The sequence below is a fragment of the Pholcus phalangioides genome, unplaced genomic scaffold (assembly GCF_987345545.1).
Source record: "Pholcus phalangioides strain wild (caught in Gottingen) unplaced genomic scaffold, Ppha-v1.0 ptg000017l_1, whole genome shotgun sequence".
NCBI classification, from domain to species: domain Eukaryota; kingdom Metazoa; phylum Arthropoda; class Arachnida; order Araneae; family Pholcidae; genus Pholcus; species Pholcus phalangioides.
In genome coordinates this window covers 20308895-20335532 of record NW_028301610.1, presented here as the reverse complement: position 1 = coordinate 20335532, position 26638 = coordinate 20308895, and the positions used below count along the sequence as shown (strand labels likewise).

Here is a 26638-nt window from a genome sequence, read left to right as displayed (position 1 = left end):
AAATATTTTATTTCCAACCCCGTTCCAACAATAATTTAATCATAACCTCTCTCCCCCCCCCCCCCCAGCTTCTCAACCTGCTTTCGGTGATACCCAAGAGACATCGCTGAGTGAAAGAACAGTGAGAAACCATGAATCAGAAAGAATAGGTATGATGTACTATACAATTTATTAAATTTGATTATCAATATCATGACACAGAAATGTTTTTAATTATTTAATTAAAAAATAAATGGTTTGATAAAAGTCAATAGTTTGAATTTCAATAGTTTTAACTTATCTTAATGTTATTTTGACTTGAAAACTAAAAGTACCAATTTTATTTAAACTGTAATGAATTTCAATAAACGCCAGTATTTAGCCACAAAATATTTGGTGGACCAATATCATATTAAATCAGTGTGCCAGTTTTTAATGTTAGATCAATTTCAATCATTTAAAACTATCCTTAATTTTCTTTTAAAACCGATTGGACTGGATTGGATTTTGATTTTTGTGGCGCAAGGACCTAAAACCAATTTTATTAATAATCTTAATGCTTTAAAAAAATAATAATTGATATTCCACCCCAAAATTAACCATATTCGTCCCATCTGTAACTTCAGCCAGAATTCATAAAAGAATTACTTAATAGAATTATCGGTGAAAGGACAGGAGGGAGAAACCATGAAGTAGAAACAAAATAGATTGAAAAGGTTGAATTATGAAACAGTTCAAGACCAATTCATAGCAATAATGATTTTTTTTTAGTGTGTCGGGTATTCTATTTCAAGGAAAGGTGGCATGTTAGAAGCGATAGAGAACATAGAGGATACAATGTACATTCGGCACAATTAGTAGAGAGGTTCATCATTTTGCCCTATGTCGCCACCTGGAGGCTAATTTCATTATGAGCTGCTGCTGAGTTAATATACTGTCTACTGCACAGTCCCGTTCAGCCAAAAGAAACAGTGTTCTTAGGAAAGAAAATGCCAGTCCTCTGTAGTTTAATGGTAGAACATGCGCCCAGAAAGTGCAAGGTTGGTATTTTGATTCCTCACAGAGGAATGTGACATTTCTTTCCAATTATCTTCGCTTGGTATCCATCCATTTGTATACTTTGTACTTATTTACACTTATGGCTTACCTCAAGCTAGCAATTTTGATTCAGACAGAAAACAAGCGATTTAGATACTAGAACATAAATTAGGCTGTTGGTGGTTGTGTTGAGGGAAAGGGAAGGTTCTTTAGCAAGAACTTTTCAAAAAAGCTCCTTGCATTACTTTTCTAATAAATTCCATATTTCATAAATAAAAAAAAATGAATTCGACCCCCATGGCTGGTACAAGTCTTGCTAGTCTTCCCATGTGTATGGATTATACACAGGATGGTCATAAAATAACTTGGGCAGTATACAAGCCCCTAGCGGCAGCAAAAAATCAACAAATGCAGATGAAATTCGAGACACAGGTGTTTCAGAATATGAGCTCAAGAATGTGAAGTGTGATGGCACCAATGGCGTAGACAAAGTGGGGGGCACTGGGTTGAGATTTTAGTGTTTTTTTACAGTAAAAAATTAGACACCCCTCACCCCGGAAAAAAAAAAGTGTACAGTACAAACACAGAAAATCCTGTGTATTCTTTTGGATGGCTCTAACTAGAATGAACAAGATTGGAATGGGCTTGCACTCATTTGATTTATTGAGCTTGCAAATAATATACATAGATAGGATTGCAAGTTATTGGACAAGCAATGCAGATGACTCAGTGGCTTGGTAGGCAGCCTGTTTTTGAGCACAGGAAAATTTACACGACCTTATAAATAGATAATTACATAACAGAACTCCAACAAACTAATGCCACTTTCGTATGATTGACAAAAGCCCTTAAATTATACCCTAATAGTAAAACTAGCCCTGCATGTGTGCTGTTGTTTATAACATGGTTCGCTGAAGTCATGTTGGAAAAAATATTCTTATTTTTATGTAATTACAACATCAATTCAGATATTATCAAGTGTGTATGTTTTTTCTTGTTAACAAGAACAACAAGATGGATAGCTATGTCTGTTTAAAACTTCTAGTGGGTGGTCTTGGTTAAAACAGTGGTTATATATATAATGTGTCTTGAATAACTTTAGACTAAACAAAATAAATTATGGAGATTCTTGTGGGTGAACTTCCCTATAAATCAACCCTATCATGATGCTCCTATGAAAACCATAAAAAAAAGTTACACAAATGAGGACTAAACAAGAGACAAGGGAAACTAAAGTATGTTCTGTTGCATATTCAAGGCACTGGTGGGATTCGAACCCACGACCTCCTATTTACTAAACAGGCGCTTTGACCAGCTTAGCCACAGTGCCGCAGATTTATGAAACAGAACAGAAAAACAATATAGCTAAAAACAAGAACAAAAGTCGTCCAGGTCAAACGACAAGAGCCCATGTAGCAGGGATCCACAACCTATGGCCCGCCAAAGGGTGTTTTGGTAGAAAAGTATCGATACACACGACACGATATCTGCCCATATTTAAAAAAAAAAAAAAAAATCACAGTTACAGTCCAGCATATGCATGATGGATTGTCTTGTGAATGAATAAAGTGTTGTTCTTTTTGGAAGGTGTGTATTACCGATTGATTTTGCTATAAAATCATATTATTGTAAGGGACCTTTGTATGAAAGGGGAAGAGGTGATATTACTGGTGCAGTTGACAAGATCAGTTACACTATTCCAAGCTTCAAGGAAAACAAGTCGTTTGGTACATCGAGTTGTGAGAGGAGGGTCCTTCATAGAAATTCAAGCTGTGTGTTGCCCTGACATGAAGAAAAGCAGAGAGTAATTGTGTGGTTGCAGTCAAACTTACAGTACATCAAGTACAATGCCATATTTGAAGATGAGACTCAACTCAAAGAGGACTTGAAGTTGTTAGGGGAGGAGTTGGGTCTGGATGTGCAGGTGGAGCACAAGGTCATAACACTTGAAAAGAATGATAATCAGGAGCTAAGGTGCCAACATGAAGAAAACATTAGAGGGGGTTGAAAATTGCCACCCATCTCGTATATACAGGACTCAAGCCCATACGAGGTGGAATGGCGTGCTCCACTGTATATTCATGAATTTTCTGGGGAGGGAGCTCAAATGGCCTCAGTCGCCAGGTTCTGGCACCTACTCTGGGGAGCAAGTGCTACGATAAAGAAGTTTACAAGGAAATGTTGAACATGATCATCACTAGAAAGGAGAAAGACCAATGAAGAAAAAAAATAAAAGCACAGTATTGGAAGAACAAGATGGAAGCTCAGCATAAAAGACACAAGATGAACCATAAGCTTGAGAAGCTGAGAATTGAAGCTAGAGTCAGAAGGAATCAGAATGATCAGGCCATTAGCAGCAAGATCCCGTGCAAAGATTTTCAGAGCTTGATCCAGAAGTTCAAGATGGATGACAACAAAAGTCTATATCTGGTATTGCTTCAACAGCAAGCTTGCTGCGTGTCCTCACCACTAGAAGATTGGCTGACTGACAGGACTTCTTACTTACAACAGACCTGCTTACCCTAAAGAAAATAAAAACCCTGTGTGTGTGTAACTTTCTTACAAAAACCCTGCAATTTACTCAACCCTTACAGCGACAATCCCAAGGTCTGTTTCTTAAAACTCTCTCAAAACGGCAACCCAGAGTCCAAACACTATTGTAAGTTTTTTCTCCTGGTAACACGTTTTTCTTCCCCCTCATCCAGTCAATCAACTGCCAGCGGGCGGAGTCAGCTTCTGTTCAAAGTCTGATAACAGAATGTAGAGAGAAAGGATGTTTTCCTCTTTCCCTTTGAGGTTATATACAATTATTTTTATACAGCATAAATAACAAAACAGTTTTTCCCCCTTGTTTTATTATTGTTGGGAGAAAGTATTTTTTAGCAAACGAGATCAGGAAAAAAATATTCTTTTCAAAAATAGGTAGCAATTTCTAGGTTTAGCAATTTCCACTGTGGCAGTTACGTGATTAGGAAAATTTTAAAAACCACTTAAGGGTAAAAAAATCCATTAAACATTTTTATATACAAATTTTTTATGGCCATAATAAAAAAAGAACTAAGCTTCCCTGAATGATACTTACTGGACATTTTCGTTCATGTTAAATGTTATCCCTCCCCCCCACTTCCCCGTGAAATCGCTTCAATTAACAGATTTTATATAGCCCTCTCAATTTTCCTTTCCATCTGCAAAAAGGAATTTCGCCCACAACCAGCAATGTCTTATATTTTACGGTATATAAACAACACCCCCTATAGATAAGAAAGCCTCCACACTGGAGTCATGACGTCACGGAGTGGAGGCTGATCGCGAGGACGATCATTTTTCTTCCTTCATAATATCTTACTTTTCAAGCCAACTGAATCAATTTTCTTTTACAGATTTCTGAAGTTCATGATATAAACAAACGATGAAATCGGTTGCTTGCACTGATGTTTTTTTTTTTAATTAAAAAAAGTATTTGCTCTTAATTCCAACTTATTACCTTAATCATGAAAAAAGAAAAATTAAATTTTGCAATATCTTCCCCTCTCTTATTCTGTTCAGAAAAATATTTAAAAAATACATACAAAATAATTATTTGCAAAGCTAGACAAAAATTTATATTTCATCTTATGCTGATTTATATTAACATCACTTTTTCAACAGCTCTTATAGTTGAACTGATAACTTCAAAATAAAACAAAGAAGCAAAGAACACAACACTCAACTTTAAATTACAAAAATTTCAATATTTACTCAAAAAAATTGATAAAATTTGCCACAAACACATTATGTTAGAAATAATTTTCGCACAGAAAGTAGTAAAACTTATAAAAAAATTCCCATTCAATGTATGGAAGTTAGTGTATGGCAATATTTGTGTTTCTTGATTCATCATACGATTTTCTCAACGTTGCAACTGAAACACATTTGAGATTCTTCAATTCCCCCTCTTCAAAATAGGGATAATATAAAGAAATTTCACAATTTTTCTGGTTGATTCAGTTATTTCAGACACAATTCAAAACATGTGGCACTCTCGTAGCACCTCCCCCTTAAAATCAAGGAATAGTTTGAGATTAATTTCATCTATTAGAAGCTTCAATTTTTGTCTGATTCATTCAAGTAATAAACTTCTACATACAGTAGTGATTGATCATCAGATAGCTCTGCACTAGGATTGACAATATTATCAGAAATTATTGTTCAAATAATTTGTGCATGAGACATTACTATAGGTTGGAATATTGTCTGAGGCTTTCATGGCCGGCGTTAAATGACTTGCAACCGGTTTCCGGGTTATTAGGCCATGGTCTAGGAGATTTTCTTCCTGACGTTTCGCCCACATCTGTGGCAGGCATCATCTGAGGTTAATTCGACGTAAGTCTCCGCGGCAAGCGAGAAAGGCTTCGTACATCTACTGTCATCGACTTGTTCTCTATATGCATTTCTGAGACTTGATCGGCCGCAGAAGAACCGCATTGGTTGGCTTGTGTGGATGTGTTTTGCGCCGATTGGCTGCAAGTGGTGTCTGGCGACGATTGGCTGTCGAGGTCATTTTCTCTCTGGCATTCATCGGGGGCACATCTCAACTCTCTGCGGCGCTGAAGTACCGGGACCCAAGTGGGATGCACCTTCATCGTCTCCTCCTTTCGATTCATGTTGTGGTGCTTGAATATTTCAATGGCTCTGCAATCGAAAGGAGGAGACGATGAAGGTGCATCCCACTTGGGTCCCGGTACTTCAGCGCCGCAGAGAGTTGAGATGTGCCCCCGATGAATGCCAGAGAGAAAATGACCTCGACAGCCAATCGTCGCCAGGCACCACTTGCAGCCAATCGGCGCACAACACATCCACACAAGCCAACCAATGCGGTTCTTCTGCGGCCGATCAAGTCTCAGAAATGCATATAGAGAACAAGTCGATGACAGTAGATGTACGAAGCCTTTCTCGCTTGCCGCGGAGACTTACGTCGAATTAACCTCAGATGATGCCTGCCACAGATGTGGGCGAAACGTCAGGAAGAAAATCTCCTAGACCATGGCCTAATAACCCGGAAACCGGTTGCAAGTCATTACTATAGGTTAACGACTAATAAATATCTGTATGCATGGGAACATATTGAGTGAAGAAGAGAACACACACAAAATTATAAAATATGTAGAGCAGTTACATAGAGTTCAAGTATATTTAATCAAATGGATTTGTTCTTTTACAAAAGATATTGTTGTATAACGCAACTAAAAATTGTTGGCGGAGCCTAGATTTTTTTGCAATTTCTCCAGCCGTCCTATTATTTGATAGTATAAATTTTCTTATTTAGTTGATAACAGTTTGCAAACCGGTGATAGAAAATTTTCTGTGTAGATTCTTCTACATTTACCATACATTTTAAAATAATTGAGATAATTTATATTACTGACTTGAAATGAAAACTTACCCAGTTTTGAATGACAAATCATGACAAAAACACGCAACATTAAGTTAGCTTTCAAATTATCGTCAACATTTTAGTGTGTTGATAATATGAATGAAAAAAATTCTATGCAGATTACGTGCGCCAAACGACCGGAAGAAGGAAAAATAGAGATATAGTTGTTGCGAGTCAGTGTATACATGTTGATGTAGTTTTGTGCGTTGTGTGAATTTTGTAAATGAATTTATGTTGTGCGATTGTTGACAAGTCATATATTATGACTGTGGAGTCAGATATGCGTTATCAACCAACATAGTCAGCATCCCAAATGAGCACTGGGTCGTCCAAGGTATGGTGGAATGGCGAAAAGAGGAAGGCTATGAAAAAGAATACCAAACAAAAACTCTTCGAGATAATGAAGCAGTGCAGCTGGTTGATGACGCCGAGAATAATCCTACTGTTTCTGAAGATTTAATGGGCCCACGTTGGCCGCAATGGAAATGTGACATGAACAATGGAATGCCTTAATTCTAGAAAAAGTATGGCAAATCATTGAAAGACCAAGAAACAAAAAGCTGATTGGCTGTAAGCAGGTACTAAAGTGGAAGTACAAACATGATAGAAGTATTGAAAAATACAAAGCAAAGCTTGGCGCTGGAATGAAATTGGACACAGTGTGACATGATGACCTAGGATCCTTCACAAAGTCTTTAATTTAAATTTAATTCTAGTTTAGGCCCCAGGAGTTAGTTAGGTCCCTCAGTTACCAGAAACCACCCGAGGTACCCGCTGGCATTGCAGCTCGGGCCAGTTATGTTTGCTAAGTCTGGCAGTCAGGGGGTAGGGTCTCCTGGCTGTCAGATGAGAACGGTACCAGTGGTCGGGCTACCGATGCTCCACATAAATTCCACTTACACCCATGTGGAGGATCCTGGAGCTTGTCGTATTGCATTCCTCTCCCAATCTTAGGGTCCAGCGTATCGCTGGTGGGGATCTCGCAGAGTTGTCATCTAACTCTGTATAAAGAATATGAAAATATTATTGTGCAATATTAAATTGTGATAAATGTTTTGCAATATAATTACACAAGAAAAATGTGCAATGTTTTTATCTTCATGCCATCTGTGGGCCGCTGACCACACTTTAGGGTTAATAGCTTCATGATAAAAATCAATGTGCAATAGGCTTAGTGTTACAGACTCTGGCCAGGTCTTCAATGTTTATTCCTTCTATGTTGCCAATTTCCATGTCGAAAGTTGAAATAGTGTTTTATTCCGTATGATATGCAATGAGTTTTACTGTTCAAATAGGCTGAGTTTTTACAGGTTACTGATCCTGCTGTCTGATTGGATCTTGGTATGGGAAGATTCCCTTTAAAGTTCGCCAGTGTGCTGAGAAAGACAAAAATTACACACAAAACAATCTAGTCATTAAGGTGTTTCGCCCGGAGTGTGCTGGGTAGCACCCTTCCGTCTCCATGTTTTTGTCATATCACCATCTAATCGAGTTCAGATATAGTGGCTTAGGGCCACCTCGGGCTCTTGTTCCTGTCAGCCATATTCAAATAGCATGAGCCTGATGGAGTGCTAGACGTCTTACTGGGACACAGACCCATCACCTGTCCGAAAATCTGGTTGTATACATTTCACATGAAGAAAGGAAATATCGCTCATGACTGTAGGTCTGAGCTGATGTCGCCATAAAGCTGGGATATGCACTGGTGATACTCGTGCCGTTAAAGAAAAGAGACATTGAGATGGAAACGTCTCTGGAAACGATGAGAAACTGACAGATCAGTGAGAGATAATCAATTAATGTGTAATATTTACTGAAGTTAAGAACTCTAAACAAATTGTTGTATTTATGTTTACTCCTTTAACAGGTTAAAAGTTCTAAAAAAATGTAAAAACTTAATGTTGTAAATCTTATTAGTGGAAAGAAAACTATTTCATTGTTGCCATTCGCAAATGTTAATTCTATGTTGGGTAACAAAAAATAACCGGGAATGTACTGCAAACGGTACAACAGAGGAGATCCACACATTATGAGAATTTTGCTACACCATCAAATAATGACAGGCAGTCAATATAAAAACAGGTAATCGCCACACAGCAAGGAAATTTGTCTTCTCACATATTCCCAGAATTAACAATTGAAAGCACCATCATATTCATTGACAAAATCATGAGACATTGAATCTACATAAGAACTTACTCATTCCACAGACATTACAATATTTCTGAGGATGCCCTGTCAGTGGATGATGTGCCTTGGCATTAGACATCAAATTGCTTTCTTTGTTGCTCATGTCCTCTTATGATCTTTTCCAAGGTTCAGGACTTTCTAGTCATAAATAGAAATATCAGAGTACAAATATTATATGATAATCAAGAGGGATAAAAGTCAGAAACTAAATAAAAACGGAAGAATCAGAAAAATCTTAATTATCACAGCTAAAGATTTGTATAAAATAAGCAAACTTTTCTATGAAAAAAATTATATTTATACAAAAATTGCCACGTTTTTAAGACAAATAAATTCAATTGGTCGAATGGTCATTCGACCAATTGAATTTGTCTTAAAAACGTGGCAATTTTTGTATAAATTAAAACCAGGCAAAGTTTCTCATTTTTTGTGATAAAAAAATTATAGATAAATTTATAATTTGCATACATCAGTGTGGCTTACGGTGATGACTGTTATCAGATGCTTCATTTCACTACTTCTTATCATCCAGCATTGTATCATCGAAGCTCACTGCAGACAGAAGCAGGAAGTTCTGGTCTCCTTGATGCCAACTAATAAAACATAGAAGTGGACAGAATTGAGTAACAGCAATCAATGTTCTTACAAACATACTTTATGCATATGTTAACATCACAGGCAAACAAAAGAAATGCTAAGTTTGAGAGAGATTCAAGACTTGAATAATTATCTTATTTTGTTGTCAGGTGAAGCTGGTACATTGATGCAAAGGATGTGTGCAGTGGCGGTCTTAGAGCAGCGCAACCTGTACAATTGCACTGAGTGTCAAATAATAAAAGGTGCGAACAGTGGCAGTCTTAGGGCTGTGCGACCGGTGCCAAATAATTAGAGGCGCCAAAAAAAGTTATATATACAATGAAACCTGTCTTAAACGGAACAAATATATAGTCTTGTGAATAATTAATGCTTTTTCAATCATAAAGAGGTTTCTTAAAACAGGAACTGTCTAAAGCAGAGACGGAAGGCATATTTAGTCTATTTGTAGATACAAAACCTGCTAAAATGGAAAGAATTTTGGGCCAAGTGCAAGCTGAGGATGTCCTTTGAATAGTAGGAAAGTTAAGTCATTCTGATCTTTTTCTTGTTATGCAAACTCTTTCACATCTTGGAAAAACGATGAATGTTTATTATCTATCTGACCTGGTTTTGAGGGTCGAGCTTGAGAGGAAGCTGATTTACTATTCGAAATTTAGTAAAAGCTTGCTTGGCATTTTATTTATGATGGTAATGGTGACGTTTTTTTGGAAAACACTATTTGATGAAAATTGTTTTTTCGGGTTCGAAGACCACCGCCCGTTTGAGTTAGTTCCAAAACACTATTTCTTGGAAAAAGTTTCATAATTTTAGGAGAGTAATACCAAAGCCTCCTAGATACTACAAGCCTCAAACATGTTTTCGTGATGTCACAACCTGGGTCCTACCGCGTACATGCTTTGCATTTGAAACTCGCAACCAACATGTATTTTTTGACAATTGAAAGGAAAAATTGACGAATTTAAATTTTTTTATTACAATTATTACCTAGTATGATATACGGAGAACACAATGTTAAATTAATGAATAATAAAAAAGAGGTAATTTAATAATTATAAAAAAAATAGGTTTCACAAATTCTCGGCCAACACATATTTCTAAATGTTTTTTGTTCCCAAGCAAATATTTTTGAAAAATCAGGCAATATATTCGACTGCTCAGCAATTTTTCATTTTTTTTATTTATATAATATGACTTATTAGAATTTGTATCAAAAATAAAAGGATACACGCAATGTACAAAAATGAAAAGGACAACAATGTCATTAAAATATTTTTTATTCACTGAACTACATTCATATTATCAATTCTTATTCAAGGGGAAATTATTAGTTGCTGCTCTAAACATTATAAAATTTTTGTAAATGTTCAAGTTTATTAATCTATGAGAGGAACTTCGAAAAAGCAACATTTCAAAATTCTGATTGGATTTCACATTATGAAAAGTCTTACTCTTGTTGCACTCATTTCATTTATAAAATAAATTTTAGTTTTTAATTATAAATGGTCAATTATGAACACTTAGAAATAAATACTTTCAATTAAAATTCTGAAAATAAAATGTTAATATGGGATCAATTATTTTTTTAAATATTAAGTTTCAAAATTGAAAAGACATTTCCTGAAAAATGCAAACATTCATCATACATCTAATCAAAATACACACACACACACACACTTTTATTACTTTTTTGAAAATACTGCGAATTTAAAAAATAAACTATTCAATGCAATTAAGATTTCAATTAAAAGAAACTTGTTTTATGGAAGCAGAGTTCTTTTAAGAGGTGTTATACCTTTTAACATGGCGAAAAACTATACTCTAATAGAAATATCATTATAAATACTATTTAACCATCGATTTATTCGAAATTTTTTACACTTGTTCTTGATTGTATGTGCTATCCTATGCTGGTATTAAGTATGTAAGATATGTAAAACTTTGTTTTGTGAATTTTCAGAAAAAAAATGCATTAAAACAGCTTGCGTGCATGATAAAATACCATGACATCAATGTAATTGAATAAAGATAAAGGAAACTGTTCAATTCATGAAATGAAGCAAAAGGTTGAGATTTCATTGACTCAATCTTATTTAAGATTAAATTTTAAATTTCAAAAATTTTTACAGTTAAAATTTAATTTTAAATAAGATTGAGTTAATGAAATCTCAACCTTTTGCTTCATTTCATGAACTGAACAGTTTCCTTTATTTTTAAAGAAATTTTTAATCAATTTCTATTCAATTACATTGATGTCATGGTAATTTATCATGTATGCACGCTGCTTTAATGCAAATTTTTTTTTGAAAATTTACAAAAAATTATCTAAGATATGTAAAATTTTATACCAGCATAGGATAGCACATACAATCAAGAACATGTGTAAAACGTTTGGAATAAATCGATGGTTAAATAGTATTTTAAATAATATTTCTATTAGAGCATAGTTTTCACCATGTTGAAAGGTACGATATTTTACCTTTGTGAATGTATTAATGTCAAACTTTTAATTGAAGCTTTCTTTTAAAATGTTCCAAGCATAAAATAATAATTACACAAATTTTGGCCATTATCAAACAGACTAACTTCTCAATTTCAAGAAGTTCACAATTTCAACACTTTTCCTGTTAGATGTTTCACGTTTGAATTCTGTACGCTACGCTAGGACACCTACTTTTTGCAGCAATACTTGAAGTAATATTCATGGGGTAGTACCAGTTTATTTGAATTCCTCACAAAGCGATATGAAGCTGGATTGGTGAAATAAAATACTGGTGTCCATAGTATCATTTCCGGAGATTAGCGAGCAGCTTTGATAAAACTCAGTTCCAACTATTCATGCACACAAATGATAAATTCACTTATTTTACCATGAAGTACACCGAGTTTTTTCCTAGGAACCATTCATAAAACTCAGTTACAAGATGATTATTGAGTGAGACAGTGACACGAGACTGATTTCACTATTTCTTTCCTCTGGCGACTTTCGTTTAATTGGTAACTTTGTCGTGCCTTCCTCAGTACGACAAGGGTTCCATTCGGTCTTTCGCTTCCCCTTGCAGTTTGACCTACTGCTGCAAACACAGGAGCACCGAGACACCTACAAGAAAATGTAAAAAATGTTATAGGTGTAGTAATTTTATATTTTTATAATATACAGCATATAGGCAAAACAAAATTATTGAATTATAAAATATTCTGAATAGTGCAAGAATGCTTTCACAGGGAGATGCATTTTAAACCATTAAATTTAAATGTCAAGTTGAATTTGCAAACTATTTTATTATTTATTTAAGAAGTAGCCTATCCCTTCATTAAATTTCACATCACTAGGCACATTAATATTTGTATTTTTAATTACAGACCTGAGAAATGTGATTTACTCAATATTAAAAAAAAGGTTATATATATTAGATCTGAAAAATGTGCTCCAACGATTAAACAAGAGGATAAAAACTGCTCTCAATGCAGGAGGAAATAAAATTTGACACAAAATAGCAGCGAACAAATCTACTTTCAAATTAATTACGCAAAATAAAGTCAGAAAAAATAAATATTTCAAATGTATTGACTGAATTGTGTACAAATAGCTACATACCTTTTTCTTTGCCCGTCGTCAGATGATTATCAAAGTTCTTGGCTCCTTTTTACAACTATTAAAACAAAATTTCTCCTGCTAATGTGTTCAACAAATAAAAAAGCAGTTATAAATAGTTAAATACAATACAATACAACGCCACAACAGGCAAATTGCCCAACGAGGTGGCTGACTTAAGAACATCATGGATCCCCGAGCCATTTTTTGGAGGCCCCACCTACTACTGCTACACCACACATGCACCCCCCACCCCCTGCGGAACCCCCCAACGAGCCGGTGCCTGCGGGAATGTGCGTGTACGTGTAGTGCAACCTGACATAAAGTTTTTGTTTCTGTGTAGTGCTTGTTATGTGTAGTGCTTAATAACAATAAGTAAATAGTAAAATAAACATTAAAAACTTGAAGAATTCAAATAAAATATGACGATAACTGCACGTGGTGTGCTTCATTAAAAACATCCAAAATAGCCACACTAAGAACCCGGATTGTGATGTCACAGCCTCGGCAGAGTGATGCATTACGGCTTGTACTTCTAGGAGGCTTTGGTAATATGCAAGGGAGACTGGACTTGGTTTGCAATTTAGCGACACTGTTTTGGCTACTGCAGAGATTTTCATTCAGTGTAAAGATGACCACCACAGCAACAAGAAATGCATATTGAATTTAAACATGAAAATGGAGTTCATAGACGTAAAAAAACAAAATTTAAGTGTTACAATGTTAAAAAAGTACGCAATTTCTAAATTTTTATTTCAAATACACTGAAACTGGTATGGCTACTTTCTGTGTAAGACACAGAAGTGCAATGCGGTAAACTTTTTTACAGGGTCAACAATGCATCTTGGTAAATTTTTAAAATAAATTAATCAATTATACGATTATTTGTGACAAATAAATGCATAAAAACACATTTTCTGATGGTATTAACAGTGTTGATGTAGAAAAGATGATGACAGCAGCATAAATGTAATCACACGTAAGGATAATTTTGCCTCTCAATATAACGATTAGGGTTTCCAAATTCCCGACGTTTCTGAGCCTTTGGGAATCAGCAACAGGAAATCACTTTATTTACATTAGAACCCCATTTATACCAGGGCTGTAAGAAACCAGGCTTTTTTGAAAAAAATTGAACTATTTCCCAAAACCTCAAAATATCTAATTTAAACATGTATGTACCCCCTTCATGTGCACATCTTATATGTCTAAATACACATTTTTGGTGCACGTTAAATTATGTATTTGATTAATAAAATTGATCATACAACAAAGGAATAATTGTTCACACACAAACACACTCACTTCTGCATAATTATATCTGAACCTTGAGTTGTATGCAGAACTGCAGCAAGAAGATTGTGGTAAAATAAATGAATTCGGATAATGAAAATTCTGAGAAATGAAAATGGTGCTCGAATTTTTGTTTCTCCAAATTTTTCAAACCCTGCAGAAAATGTATTCAAAAGTGTCCTGATCCGCCAAAAATAAAACCTTTAGCTATGCAACCAAAACCATCAAGTTTTTTTTTAAAATCGAACCCAAACTTTCAGGAGCTGAAGTCACATGCTTCTCTTTTTCTTGAATTCCCCACTTTTAAAGAATATCCCTACTTCATTAAATTAAATTCTGAAATAGTTTTAAAGGAGCAGTAATAATTAAAAAATGATCTGGTTAAGAGGAGGAGATAACAGTCATTCAGAGGATTCAGAATAATGGAGATGTTTTTCACTTGTCCAAATTAGCCATTTTTGGGAACTTAAACTACCAAATAACTCGTCAATAACATTGTTGTATATTAATATCACTTTATACAAGACAACCCGTCATGTAGAGCAACAGACCTACAGAATGCCTTCATCTACCTGACAATTTTAACAGGCCAATTTTCAGGTCGGGCTCATATTATGAGCATCTTGAAAAATCAAGCTAAGGCTTATTTTTGGGTTAAGTCTTATTTTCGGAAAAAACTATACTTTTTGTTCTGTTTCACTTGAAGGTGTTCATTACCAATGTTCAATTCAAGAATCTCACAAAGTTATTTTCCTTTCGTTATGAGATAATGCTATTTTTGTCTCTTGACATTTCAGTTATGAAAGTCTGATGCACCTATATAAAACATAAAAATGTAACGCAAACATGTAAATATTTTTTGAATGAAAATTCAGTTTACATACATTGGTTTATTTCTTCACAGAGGCTTCAATTTATTTATACAAGGATTTGTGTGTGTGAAAAACTATTGTGTATTATAAATAAGTAATAATTTCTTTGAATATGTATATTACATATTAGGTATAATACATATATTACATATCTTCACGGTTACACTTTGTTTGTGGTTTCTTGTAACATTTTAATATGTGAATCTCGCATCTAAATGTGTACATAAAAAAGGTGGAATTAAAAAAAAGGGTGTTTGTGATTCCAAGAAATTATTTTGATTAAAATCTTTTAAAAATACCTCAAAATATACATATTCTAAACACTGCACTATACAGCAATTTTTTGGAATATATAAACTAACCTTAGAATAATCATTGATCATTTTTGCCGCACCACGGTCATTTTCTGCACACGAGGGCTAATTAGACCGGGACCTACAATTTATTGTCGATTCCGAACGGCAGGCTTGTTTTTATACTCATCGAGAGGTTGGCGCGCTAACCCCTCAATGGGGGAATCCCTGCGGTAGCAATTTTTTGCTGCGGTCAAGTCGCCGTTTTTTGTTGCACCCCTGTGTCAGGAAAGTTTCCTGACAAGGATGAACCGGGTATCAAACTTGCGACACCTCTAAACATCCTTTGGTACTTTAGGCGAGCATCTTATCGACCGGGCTACCACGCCCAACCTTAGAATAAAGTTTTAACTGAAAGCAACATTTCGAAAACAATTTCCCCCAAAAAAAACTGTTTTAGGTTTAAAAAAACCCAGTTCAAGGGAAAAATGGGTATCTACCTGGGGAGCAAATTTGACAACCCTGGTTTTTACACGACTCTAAATTTATAAAACTTTCTCATTTAAACCACATTGAGGTGTGACCTCAATTATTCTCTATACTTTTTAATGTTAAAATATTTCATTTATGCACCCTATAACTTCAATTACACGCAGTTTTCATTTTCCAACTCGAATCACAAATTTTGGCAAAAGTTTTTTTTTTCTTCTCACGTATTCCCGAGGGATCAGCATGATCCGTCCAAGGAAAGTTTCATTTCCCTCAATTGATGTGGGAATTTTTTTTAATTGCCACTTATCATGTATATAAAACATTGCAATTAGACAAATATATTTAATACACCTTAGATTTTGCTATTTATTGTTAACGGTTATAAACCAAAGTATAATATTAAAATTTTGCAATGATACAGTAAACAGGTCTTTCAAATGTGTTTTCAATCGTGTTTCAAATTCAATTAAAATGTCAGAAATAACATTCTTCATAAAAGCCTTTAAAATTTCCCTTTACAGATTACTTGATGTAAAAACGCTAAACTCTAAAATGCACGCAACTTTGGTTCTAAGCGTCATTGAAACAAAACACAAAGTCTGATTTAGAATCACAAAAAATTGGCCTTCAAAAAAAAAAAAAAAATAATTTTCTTCTTCCAAAATGAGATTTTAAACGTAGTTGGATACGTTGATATAAATACCTCTTCTATTGATTTAAAATGTTTTTTCAAGGTTAGCAATTTAAAATTTCTTTGGGGGAGAATTTTTTCTAATTTTCTTAAAATTATCAAAAATGACATTTTACCTTTTTTTCTTATTTGAATATTCTAAACCTGTACACCAGAAATAAAGGGCACTATATATGTCTGCTTTCATCAATATTAAAACAACGCTATTAATTTGTGGTGTTTTCATGTCACTACACATAGTATAGGGACACAATCCTCTTTCAATAAATAACATATATTAAAACAAACGAGCTTCATAGAGAGGCATACTGTACTAAAAGAGATCTTTAAACACCTGTTCTGTAAAATTTCACTTTTGTGACATGGTGCCTTTGCCATATAGAAATTCAGACTGAGCAAAGAAAAAATACATATATATCCTACCTTCTTTATAGCTTTAATTTCACATTTGCTTTCCGCAGCAATAATTTCAATAAGTATGCTGATAAAATTGTTACACACACCTCTTTGATAAAACTAATTGTTTTTTGCACAAAATAACAATTAGAGAATTTACTCCAGATTTTGTTTTTGAATATTCAATTCCCTTAATTTTCACCTTGCATCATATTCACTCCTGGAATATTAAGCCCCTCCTCAAAGGCTTTGACTTGTTGTTCCATGCAATCTCAAGTCGTGATAAAAAATTTTAACAATGTTGATTTTTGGCCTTTTAAAGACTATTGGTTAACCCCCTTTAAAAAGTGTAGTTCTCTCTAAAATATACTCAAAGACAGCACTCTTCTCCCTCCCCCTCTACAAACATTTGAGAGTTGTAAATTATTCTCCCATTTGTATGATAGTGTTTTCGGCATTTAAAAAGCCGACAAGGATCACCCCACTTAAAAGTAAATGAAAAATACCTGAATCACTCTTTCTTCCCTAAAGTGGGTATGTTGCTACAGATCTTTGACCAAAGCTGTGCCTATTTTCATTCCGTACTGATTTTTCTGTCAGGATGATTGCTTAAAAAACAAGGTAATGTTATATCAGGGAAATAAGGAATCCCCATTTTCTTCACATTTTTGGCCTCTACTTACAATTGTGAAATAGTCTGTCATTGTGGTGTGGACAGGAAAGTAAAATTAATCAAAGAAATCATCAAAGACAGCAATCATATATATGCAATAATGCTTTTCAGATCTTACCTTGTATTCATCTGTGGCATTCCCCAAACAGGGTCATAAAATGGAAGAGGAAAGGAAAAAGTGACTTTAGGTCAGGCTCTTTGCATAGTTCTTTCAGTATTGGGATGTTATAGTAGGCACAACACTTGTACAGTTTTAAGAATTGGAAACTGGAAGCTCCCCCATGTATCTTTCTTCCCTCTATTTCTTTTCCAAGCAATCCTAGAAAAAATCAATTCATTTTTCAACAATATTTCTCATTGATTAAAAAAAAATTATATTCCATTGCAAGAGTAATACTGTGTTGCAACAGTATTTTTCCTGAATTGTTGGGATTTCGTGAACGGGAAATCATAAAACTTTCCAGAGAATAGGCGGGCAGGAATTCTCATTTGGGGGATAACCTGATAACGATAATCCCTCTACAACTATATTTTTTCTTGGTCTGCAGAATAGCGTTATATTGAGAGATTTCACTGCATTAAAAAAATTCCATTTTTGACAAAAGTTCATTCTATTGCTATTCAGGAGAATGTTTTATATTGAAGTTCAACTATTAGCACATTAAATATGAAATTTTGAAGGTATAGTTATTTGGAACCACAAATATGAAAAATTCAAATAATATGCCTGTCTCTTGTTTAATACTAATTTGTTATAGAAATTAGGGTGATGTTCTCAAAACAAGTTTGCAAACGATAGAAATAAATCACTGCATATATTTTTATGTGCATCTCTATAAAATGGAAACCTGTCAATAACAGAAAATAATTTCAATCTTTTGATTTTTCATTTTTGTGGTATATTTGGATTTAGAAACAAAGAATGACAAATATATGGACGAGACAGAATCAAGACGTGCCGCGTCAGTTTTTTAACTGAACATCTTTCCTCCACAAAATGTAAACAAAACATTGTATTGCCACACACTTGCAACTAAATGATAGTAAATAATAATGATGACAACATAATCAATACAATAGATATATCATAATAGAGATACATCATATTCCTCCCCCTTTTATAAACTGAGCCTATCTGGAGGATTTATACTTCTTCGGGTTCGTCGCAAAGCTAATGGTGTGTCTGGGGACTTCAACACGAGCTGGATTCTCCCCTTGTCCTTAGAAAACGCTCGCTCAGCGCTTGTACTTAACTTAAGGAGCTGCTCAACAGAGAGCTTCAAGGAGAATTCCCAGAGATGCATTCTCCCCTTCTCCTTAGGATCAAGTGACTGGTTGCGGAGAAAAAAACGGGTCTTTCGGTTCATTCAGTTCGGCTCAGCTCATCGTTTGACCAATCAACGTAAAGCAAAAATTTTACAACTACTATTATACGTATCGGAAATCAATGTTTTTTCTACATTAGTGGCAACAATTGCTTTATTTACATTAATTTTGCGCGTATATTTCTCCTCCCTCATTTATATTTTTTTTTACATTGGCATGCGCATTTGCTCTTACGTGTTAATTTTTAGGTTTCATTTCAATAAGTAGTTTCTTTCAGAGAGTTTTTTCATTAGATATCTTATATTAGTTTTTTTCATGAAAATTATGTATATTTTTTTCATGAAAATTATGTATATTTTTTTATTTCCATTAAATTTTAACCAGCTTATCTCTTTAACCCTTGCGGGTGAGATACTTAGCAAACATTCATTTTCAAAAATTTCCTGGCCTTAAATGATTACGTAACCAAAAAATTAAATATCCATGAAAGTGTCTAAATTTTTAGATTCAATTTTTTACTTCATGATTGTTAGTTTTACTCTGCTCTTTTTAAAACTCAGAATTTTGAGTTTCATTTATGATATAAAAACCTTAGAGGAAGTATGAGGAAATTAATAAGAGGGTATATATATTAATAAGGGAGGTATATATCCTCTTAGGTAAAAACCCAAGGGAATCAGACACCTAAATTATATTCATAAAAAAAATTTAACGCATGCTGCATAGCATAACCACTTAGAGGTTGACACAGCAGTTATGTTCAATCATCAGGGTGGGATGTTGAACATTTTCCAAGTCTATGAATTTAATGTCAATGTTAAAGCCATTTGGATTTACGTCTCATATTCCTGAACAAACGCTACGTACAATTGCGCCCTTGCAATATCAGCGGGTCAGTTGGAAAAACTATATTCTCGAGAGAAGTGTGATCTCTCACTCAGGGAAATGTATTCACCAGAGGTTTCTTAGGTAGGATCCTCACTGTACTGCAACATAACAAGAAAGTTATCAACTATGTAATTACATTCGTTATGATCTATTTACACACAAGTTATTAGAATAAGGTTATTTAGAACTGTTCATTTTGTTTTTTCAGCTGCATCTAATCAAAAAATAAATTGTAACTCTAATTTGGATAAATTAACTTGACATTTATTCCATCCAGTTGTTAAAAATACACTTGAATTTCCTATGCAACTGATTGTTGCGTTAAATTCACTGCAATAATGTAACATCCATAGATTTTTTAGAATTAAAAATTGCAATCACAAACAGAAAATACCTATTTACTACTCATGAATAAATTTATTAGATACACTTGTACACAGTATCATCAAAAGCATTTCACATGCACATATATGATCATGCTACATATGAATATACATGATGATCAACTTCCAAGTCAGCACTGAAAGGTCATTTCATTCTTGAATGGAGGAAGTGGGTAAATCGATAAATTAATGAATATTGTAAGCTTTGTGTGTGTGTCATAAAAATGACAGAGTTAAAAATGAAGGTTCAACTTACTTGAGAAATTCATGGATTAAATCCATCAGCACACTTCATGAGCACTGAGTTCTACGTCATAACAATGAAGAAATTACATTTCTGTTGACAACTCCCTCACTTCAGCAAAGTCAAAAACCTAAAAACATTTTAAATAGTTGCAAATAATATTTCAATGTATCCATAGTGAGGGAACACTACTAACAACCATACATGCACTTCACACACATTCCTCTCATATTTTCTTTCTGCGTAGTTTCTAGAAATTGCTCATTTGTTGATTAGTTTCGAGAAATTTTTTTTCAATGGTCATTCAACAATAGATTATGTGTCAGATTCTCTCACATCTTTGGGTAGGGTGAATGATTTCTGAAACTTTTTGAGCAGATGATGTTTGGGAAAGCTAGACCAAACTCACTTTAAATGAGAAAGAGCAAGTTTTTGCTTATTTTAGACAATTGCACTGCTCATTCAGAGATAAAAGATCTTCAGACAATCAAAATATGATTTCTCTACCTAATTAAAGATGCCTATTCACAATAATTATAAACAGGTACATACATAAACAGTTTTTAAAAATCATTGAAAGTGAGATAAAATGGAAACCTTGCTAATTTGACACCTGCTTAAGTGGGCAATTTTCTTGATCCTATAAGAGTGTTGAGTTATCAATTAACCGTTAAACTTATTGATAAACTACAAAATTACTATGGTATTGCTATTAGTAACAATGTGGGAAATTTAAAAAATATGCAGTTACAGCGTCTGTGGTGGTTGATATAAGTAGTAGTATTTCACAAACAATGTCTTGCATAAATACTGAAATTATGCTAATTTTAGACGTATAATTACTCTAGGCAATGTCATGCCATCACAGGCATGAATTTGCATTTTTATTTTTGTACTCGGCCACGATTGCAAAATTGACTCGTATACCTCCCCCAAGAATATGTGTGTGGTCGCTACAGAGAACCAACGGGCATCTTTTGTCGGCACAAAACATCATTCAACTGTATGCATCACTCTCAAACGTTCAACAATCCATGAAACGGCATGTCATCGCAGCAAATAGGGGTTGCCAACCGTCTACCAACTCAGGGCGCACTATCGTCGCTAATTCAATGCCAGGTCCTTCGTACAGACACGGTAAGAACCAGAAAGCACTGATTACAGTGACCACTACTGTGGACAGGCACGTACACCAGCGGCGAACTCACTCTTGTACACTTGGCGAGCTCGTCATCGCCAAGGTGTAAATATGCTGAGAGAAGCCGGGCACCTAGCGTGACAGGATTCAAGAGATGACGCTGTACCGTCGAGGTGCTCCTTGTGAGGCCTCCTAAAAATCGAATAAATCATGACATTCAAATATAAGAGTGTTTATCAAATCATAAAAGTATAATGCCCGATACATAAAACCTCTCACGTATAGTCCAATGGTGTTCATCGAAGTGCTATCCGACGTACGAACTGACAACCAGGATCACCGGCTCATCATGCAGAAGAAATGACTTTCACAAGACCGCACAATTTATGAGGTACCTCATTGGGTTTTTTTTAAAAATATTTTTTTATGTGCAAATTTTTAATTTAATGCAGAGCCAACATTTTTTTTGTTAAATGTCAATTCCGCCATAAAAAAATTGTGACATGACCATTTAGCGATTTGATTTTTGTTGTCAATTGCAAGCTTTTTACCATATGAGAATCTCCCTTATGCAATGAACTAATAAATGTGATTTTTATAATCTTGTTAATCCCACTAAGCTTGCGGCCAAAAATTATTGTTTTTTTTTTTGTACTTTTGTCATTCCTTGCCATTTTATACCTCTTCCCCCTCTTCAGGTATTCTTCGCTCTGATGACAAATCTACATTTGTAGTTAACATCACCTTTTAACTTTATTTCACCACAGGCAATATACATTTTTTTTTCAAAATATTAATGAAAAGACATTTTCTTATGTTTACATATGTTAAAAAACATGTCTTTTAGTTTTATTTCACATTCAAATTGAAAACAAACATTTCATCCAAAATTACGTTTTTGAAAAAGTACCTCACATGTAGTCAGTTGCCTCTTGCCTTAATGCATGCTTCTCAAATAAAATACACATTATTTCAATAACTGAATTACACTTAACTTTATAATGCTATTTCCTATGTAAGTTCAATGTTACAAAATTATAAATGGTCAGATACAGAAAAATTTCAAACAAAATGTAGAAAAATTAGACTTACCTTTAAAGAAATTTCAGTTAGAATCATACAAGATCTGCCTGTCATTTCCTTTAGAATACACCAGACTCTCCATGCTCTGTAGTACAAAATATTATCATTAATACCACTCAAACTGAAGTTTCACACATAAAAACTAATTACTCATGCAAGTCAATAAAGTGCTTAATACATGTAATACATGCAACCATTAAAAAAATTCAAAATCATGATACAAGTAGAACCTGCAGCAATTAAGGAAAGTATGCGAATTAAATATAGAATTCGGCACTCATTTTGCATTGAATTAAAAAATAAATTTTTAACAAAATATACAGTGGGGTCTAACTGGGTGGCATGTAGTTTTTTTAGGATGCATTATATTTTTATGCAGGTATTTTTAAGCGCTGTTGCCACATAGCGAGTGTGTGGATCACGTTTGCATGTCAACTTTTATCCCCTAAAATATACGATTTCATAATAGGGTTTAGAGAGCCTTGAACTGTTTCACATCATTAAGCCGCCGCCATTACGGGAAATGTAGTTGTCCTCAAGCTTAAGGAGAGCGTCTCCTCACTCCTTCACTAGCGCCATCTTTGTCCTTGAGTAAGGAAGTAAAGTTCTCCTTATTTAAAGAAAAGCGAGAGGAGAATACAGAATTTTTTCTCCTTCCCTTTATTAAGGACAAACAGCGGGCTTAAGGAAAAAAATCTCGCTAAGGACAAGGGGAGAATCCAGCCCCAGGATCATGTCCTTTAGGAGTTGGTTGTGTTGTGGTTGAACTTCCCACCTCTGGTGATGGAACATCAGTGTCTTGAAGTGATGGTGCTTGCACTGATTCAGTTCTTTCATGTGATGGTGTTGGTATTATCGCTGGAGTTAACGCTATGCTTGGCCCAACTGGACGAATCTGGTCACCGTCTTCTCCATAGCTGATTTTGTACCGATACAGTATACTGTAGAAGCTGCATGATAAGGTGGTGAAGTGAGTTGTCATATTCCACATGACTTCAAAAACTGTTGCATCTCTTCCCCCACAAATGTACTTTGATTGTCAGAGACTACGGTACCTGGCATTCCATAATGTGCAAACAAAGAGTCCAGAATACTGATCAATGTCTTCGAGTTCATGTTAGGAACAATGTAAATTTCTGGCCATTTGGAATGAGCATCCACAATAAGTAAGTATGTCTTGTTCCCATACATGGCATAATCTATATGAACTCTTTCCCACGGTTTTGAAGGATATTCCTAGTAATGAATGTCGTTTTTAGGTGGAGAACCTTTAAACTGAACACAACTACGACAATTTCTGCAAAGTCTTTCAATATCGGTGACAATTTTTGGTCAGTACACACATGATCTTGCTAACGCTTTCATTTTTACAATTCCCAGGTGACCCACATGTAGCTCTTCCAAGATTGAATTTTGAAATTTCTTGAATATGTGGACTCCAAGCCCATTCATGATGCACCCACTTTGTAAGGAAAATTTTCTATCTCTTGAACCTAAAGTGATATCTTGGGGTAATTTTTCCAATGTCTGCCTCAATTCAGGGTCTTGAGAAAAAATGATAGCTATTTCTTTGTAGCTCATAGGAAGTTTTGAAGTGTGTTCCAGGTGATGCAATGAAACAATGTCCATTGAAAACAGTTCTTCACAAGCTAGTCGAAATCATGACAATCTGCATTTCCGTTTGTTTCAGATTTGCATTATTTTCAGATTATTGAGAGGTAACCCATTTCCCTGTAAACATTGGAAAACAGTTCTCAACTTGCAGAGTAACTCGTGCTCATTTTCTGCAGCTAACAGAATGTCAAATAAAATACACAGTCCTTCAATGTGGACACTGAGTAAAATTGAATCAATCCAGCAGGGACAGCATTGATTCCAAACATCAATCTTTTCCGTTGACACAGACCTTTATGTGTATTTAATGTGAGCAGCTTCAATGTAGCTTCATCAACAGGTATGCTGTGATATGCGGTGCGAATGTCCATTTTTACAAAAATTTTTCTTTTGGACAACTTGGCAAAGAGATCTTCTGTTCTTGGTACAGGATATTGTGGCACTTGTAATTGAGGATTGACTGTATGAGAATAGTCAGCACAAGGTCTAAGGGAACCATCTGGTTTTTTGACTGGAACTGGTGTAGCAAAGTCAGAAGTACCTACTTTTTGCAAAATACCTTCTACTTCAAGGCGCTGTAATGCATAAGGAACAGTCGAGCCTTCTGGAAGACTGGCTGCGAATGCTCTTTGAGAACTAATTTAACAGTGTAATTAGATACTTTCCCAAAGTTTCAGCAAAAATATCTCTGTACTAGTTAACTAGATCTAAAACAGCTTCTTTTGTAGCTTTGACACTTTGTGTTTTTACTTGGTGGATGCGACCCCACTTCAACGACACAGAACCTATCCATTCACATCCAAGTATTGAACAAAAGTCTTATTCCATAATATAAACAGGCAGTTCCACTTACTGATTTTCGTATGCAACACAGCGACTTTGACAACTCCCATGGGAACAATAACATTCTGACTGTATGTGTGAAATTTAATGTTGGTCTTGCCGAGAGGCTTGTCCGAAATGTAGAATAGCTGAACTACACGTGTCAACTTCCATTGCAACTGGATGACCTCCAATCAATACTGCAGTAAACAGAGGATGATCACTTTTGATGTGATTCAACGAAAAAGTCTCATCGACATCCTCTAATTTGTGTAGCTTAGATTTCTTCGACACACTTGTTGAACATGACCTTTTTTCCACACAGTTCACAGTGAAGATTTTTTTTTCCTGCAAGGAGCCTTGTAATTTTCATCACCACAACAGCAGCATTGTATTTTCATTGTAAAAGGAGCTTTAGCATTTGGTAATTTGGCCGTAGCTTTGCATCGTAGATGGCTTGAGTTCATTCATGGACTTGAAAGCAGTGTTCTTTGAATGAAGAATATCTTGAGTACTACTTGACTGTGCTTGATCCAGATCGGGATCATCTTCGAACATTCGGTCGCGCGAGCATGATTTCATCTAATAATCCACTAACGAAGACGTCTCTGAGCATCACCTTCAGCTGAGCTTCTGGGTAATTACATGGAATGGCAAGACGCCGTAATGCTGAAATGTAACTGGAGATGCTTTCCCGTCAGCCAGTGATAGGAAGGAACAGAAACCGAGACGATCACCGTATCACGACCCTGCGTAGACTGTAAACCGAGCTCCGTTATACGATGCCGCGTAGAGCGAGAACTGACTGCGCCATTTGTGGTATATTTAGATTTGGAAACAATAACGACAAATATATGGACAATGAGACAGACTAAAGACGTGCGGCGTCCTTTTTTTTAACTGAACATCCACAAAACGTAAACAAAACATTGTGTTGCCACACACACTCGCAACTAAATCGATACATAATAATAGATACATCTAAAGTGACCATATGTCTCGTATTTCCCGGGACAGTCCCGTTTTTTCCCGTATTTTACACGAAGTCAACTTGAATTATTCTTTATTGAAGTCAAAGATTGAAATTATTTTTCAACTCATAAATTATATTATGATAATTACAACTATAAATGAGAAAATTAATCTCCCCCATCGTGGAATTCATTTTAATCCACTGCAATTTGTAGTAATGCTTCATTTCCCACCATTGTGATTTTTCCGTAATTTCAACAATATTTGGCAACTTTGTTCGGATTTGGCAATGTCCCGTATTTTCCCGTATTTGGAATCCCAATTTCCCGTATTTCTCTCGAGGAAATATGGTCACCCTAGATACACCACAGTTTTATACAAGTTTTACTGCACATTACTAGAAAATAATCTTCAGGGTATTTAAAAACAATTATCGTACAAAATATACATAAAAAATGACAGATTGAATAAAAACTCTACCTCTACTTTTATAAATCCTTAATAATAATAAAAAAACACCAATACTCCTTACCTCTTAACGTATCACGTACTCCTGCACGTCTAAATGCCATCTACTCACTGCCATTAGTTCATAAAAATATTCTTAAAATGCACTTTTGCTTTCTGAGAGATTCCGAAATTCTATAAC

The 26638-nt window shown here is 34.9% G+C and overlaps 1 long non-coding RNA gene and 1 other non-coding gene across 4 annotated transcripts in view; both read right to left on the bottom strand.

Moving 5' to 3' along the window:
* Positions 1 to 26638, bottom strand: part of LOC149072513 (uncharacterized) — a 57479-nt gene that overhangs the window by 9730 nt on the left and 21111 nt on the right. Inside the window, exons 1-6 of one of the 3 annotated variants that reach the window (XR_016194522.1) lie at positions 23357 to 25917; positions 22591 to 22666; positions 20373 to 20490; positions 17638 to 17838; positions 9089 to 9213; positions 8630 to 8758 (exon numbers count right to left, since the gene is read on the bottom strand). This is a non-coding gene — a long non-coding RNA (uncharacterized LOC149072513). Of the gene's footprint in view, positions 1 to 8629; positions 8759 to 9088; positions 9214 to 17637; positions 17839 to 20372; positions 20491 to 22590; positions 22667 to 23356; positions 25918 to 26638 lie in introns of those variants that run through there. The other 2 variants (XR_016194524.1, XR_016194523.1) reach the window with 2 other exon arrangements.
* On the bottom strand, positions 2274 to 2347 carry TRNAT-AGU (transfer RNA threonine (anticodon AGU)). The gene has a single exon. It is a non-coding gene; the product is annotated as a tRNA-Thr (tRNA).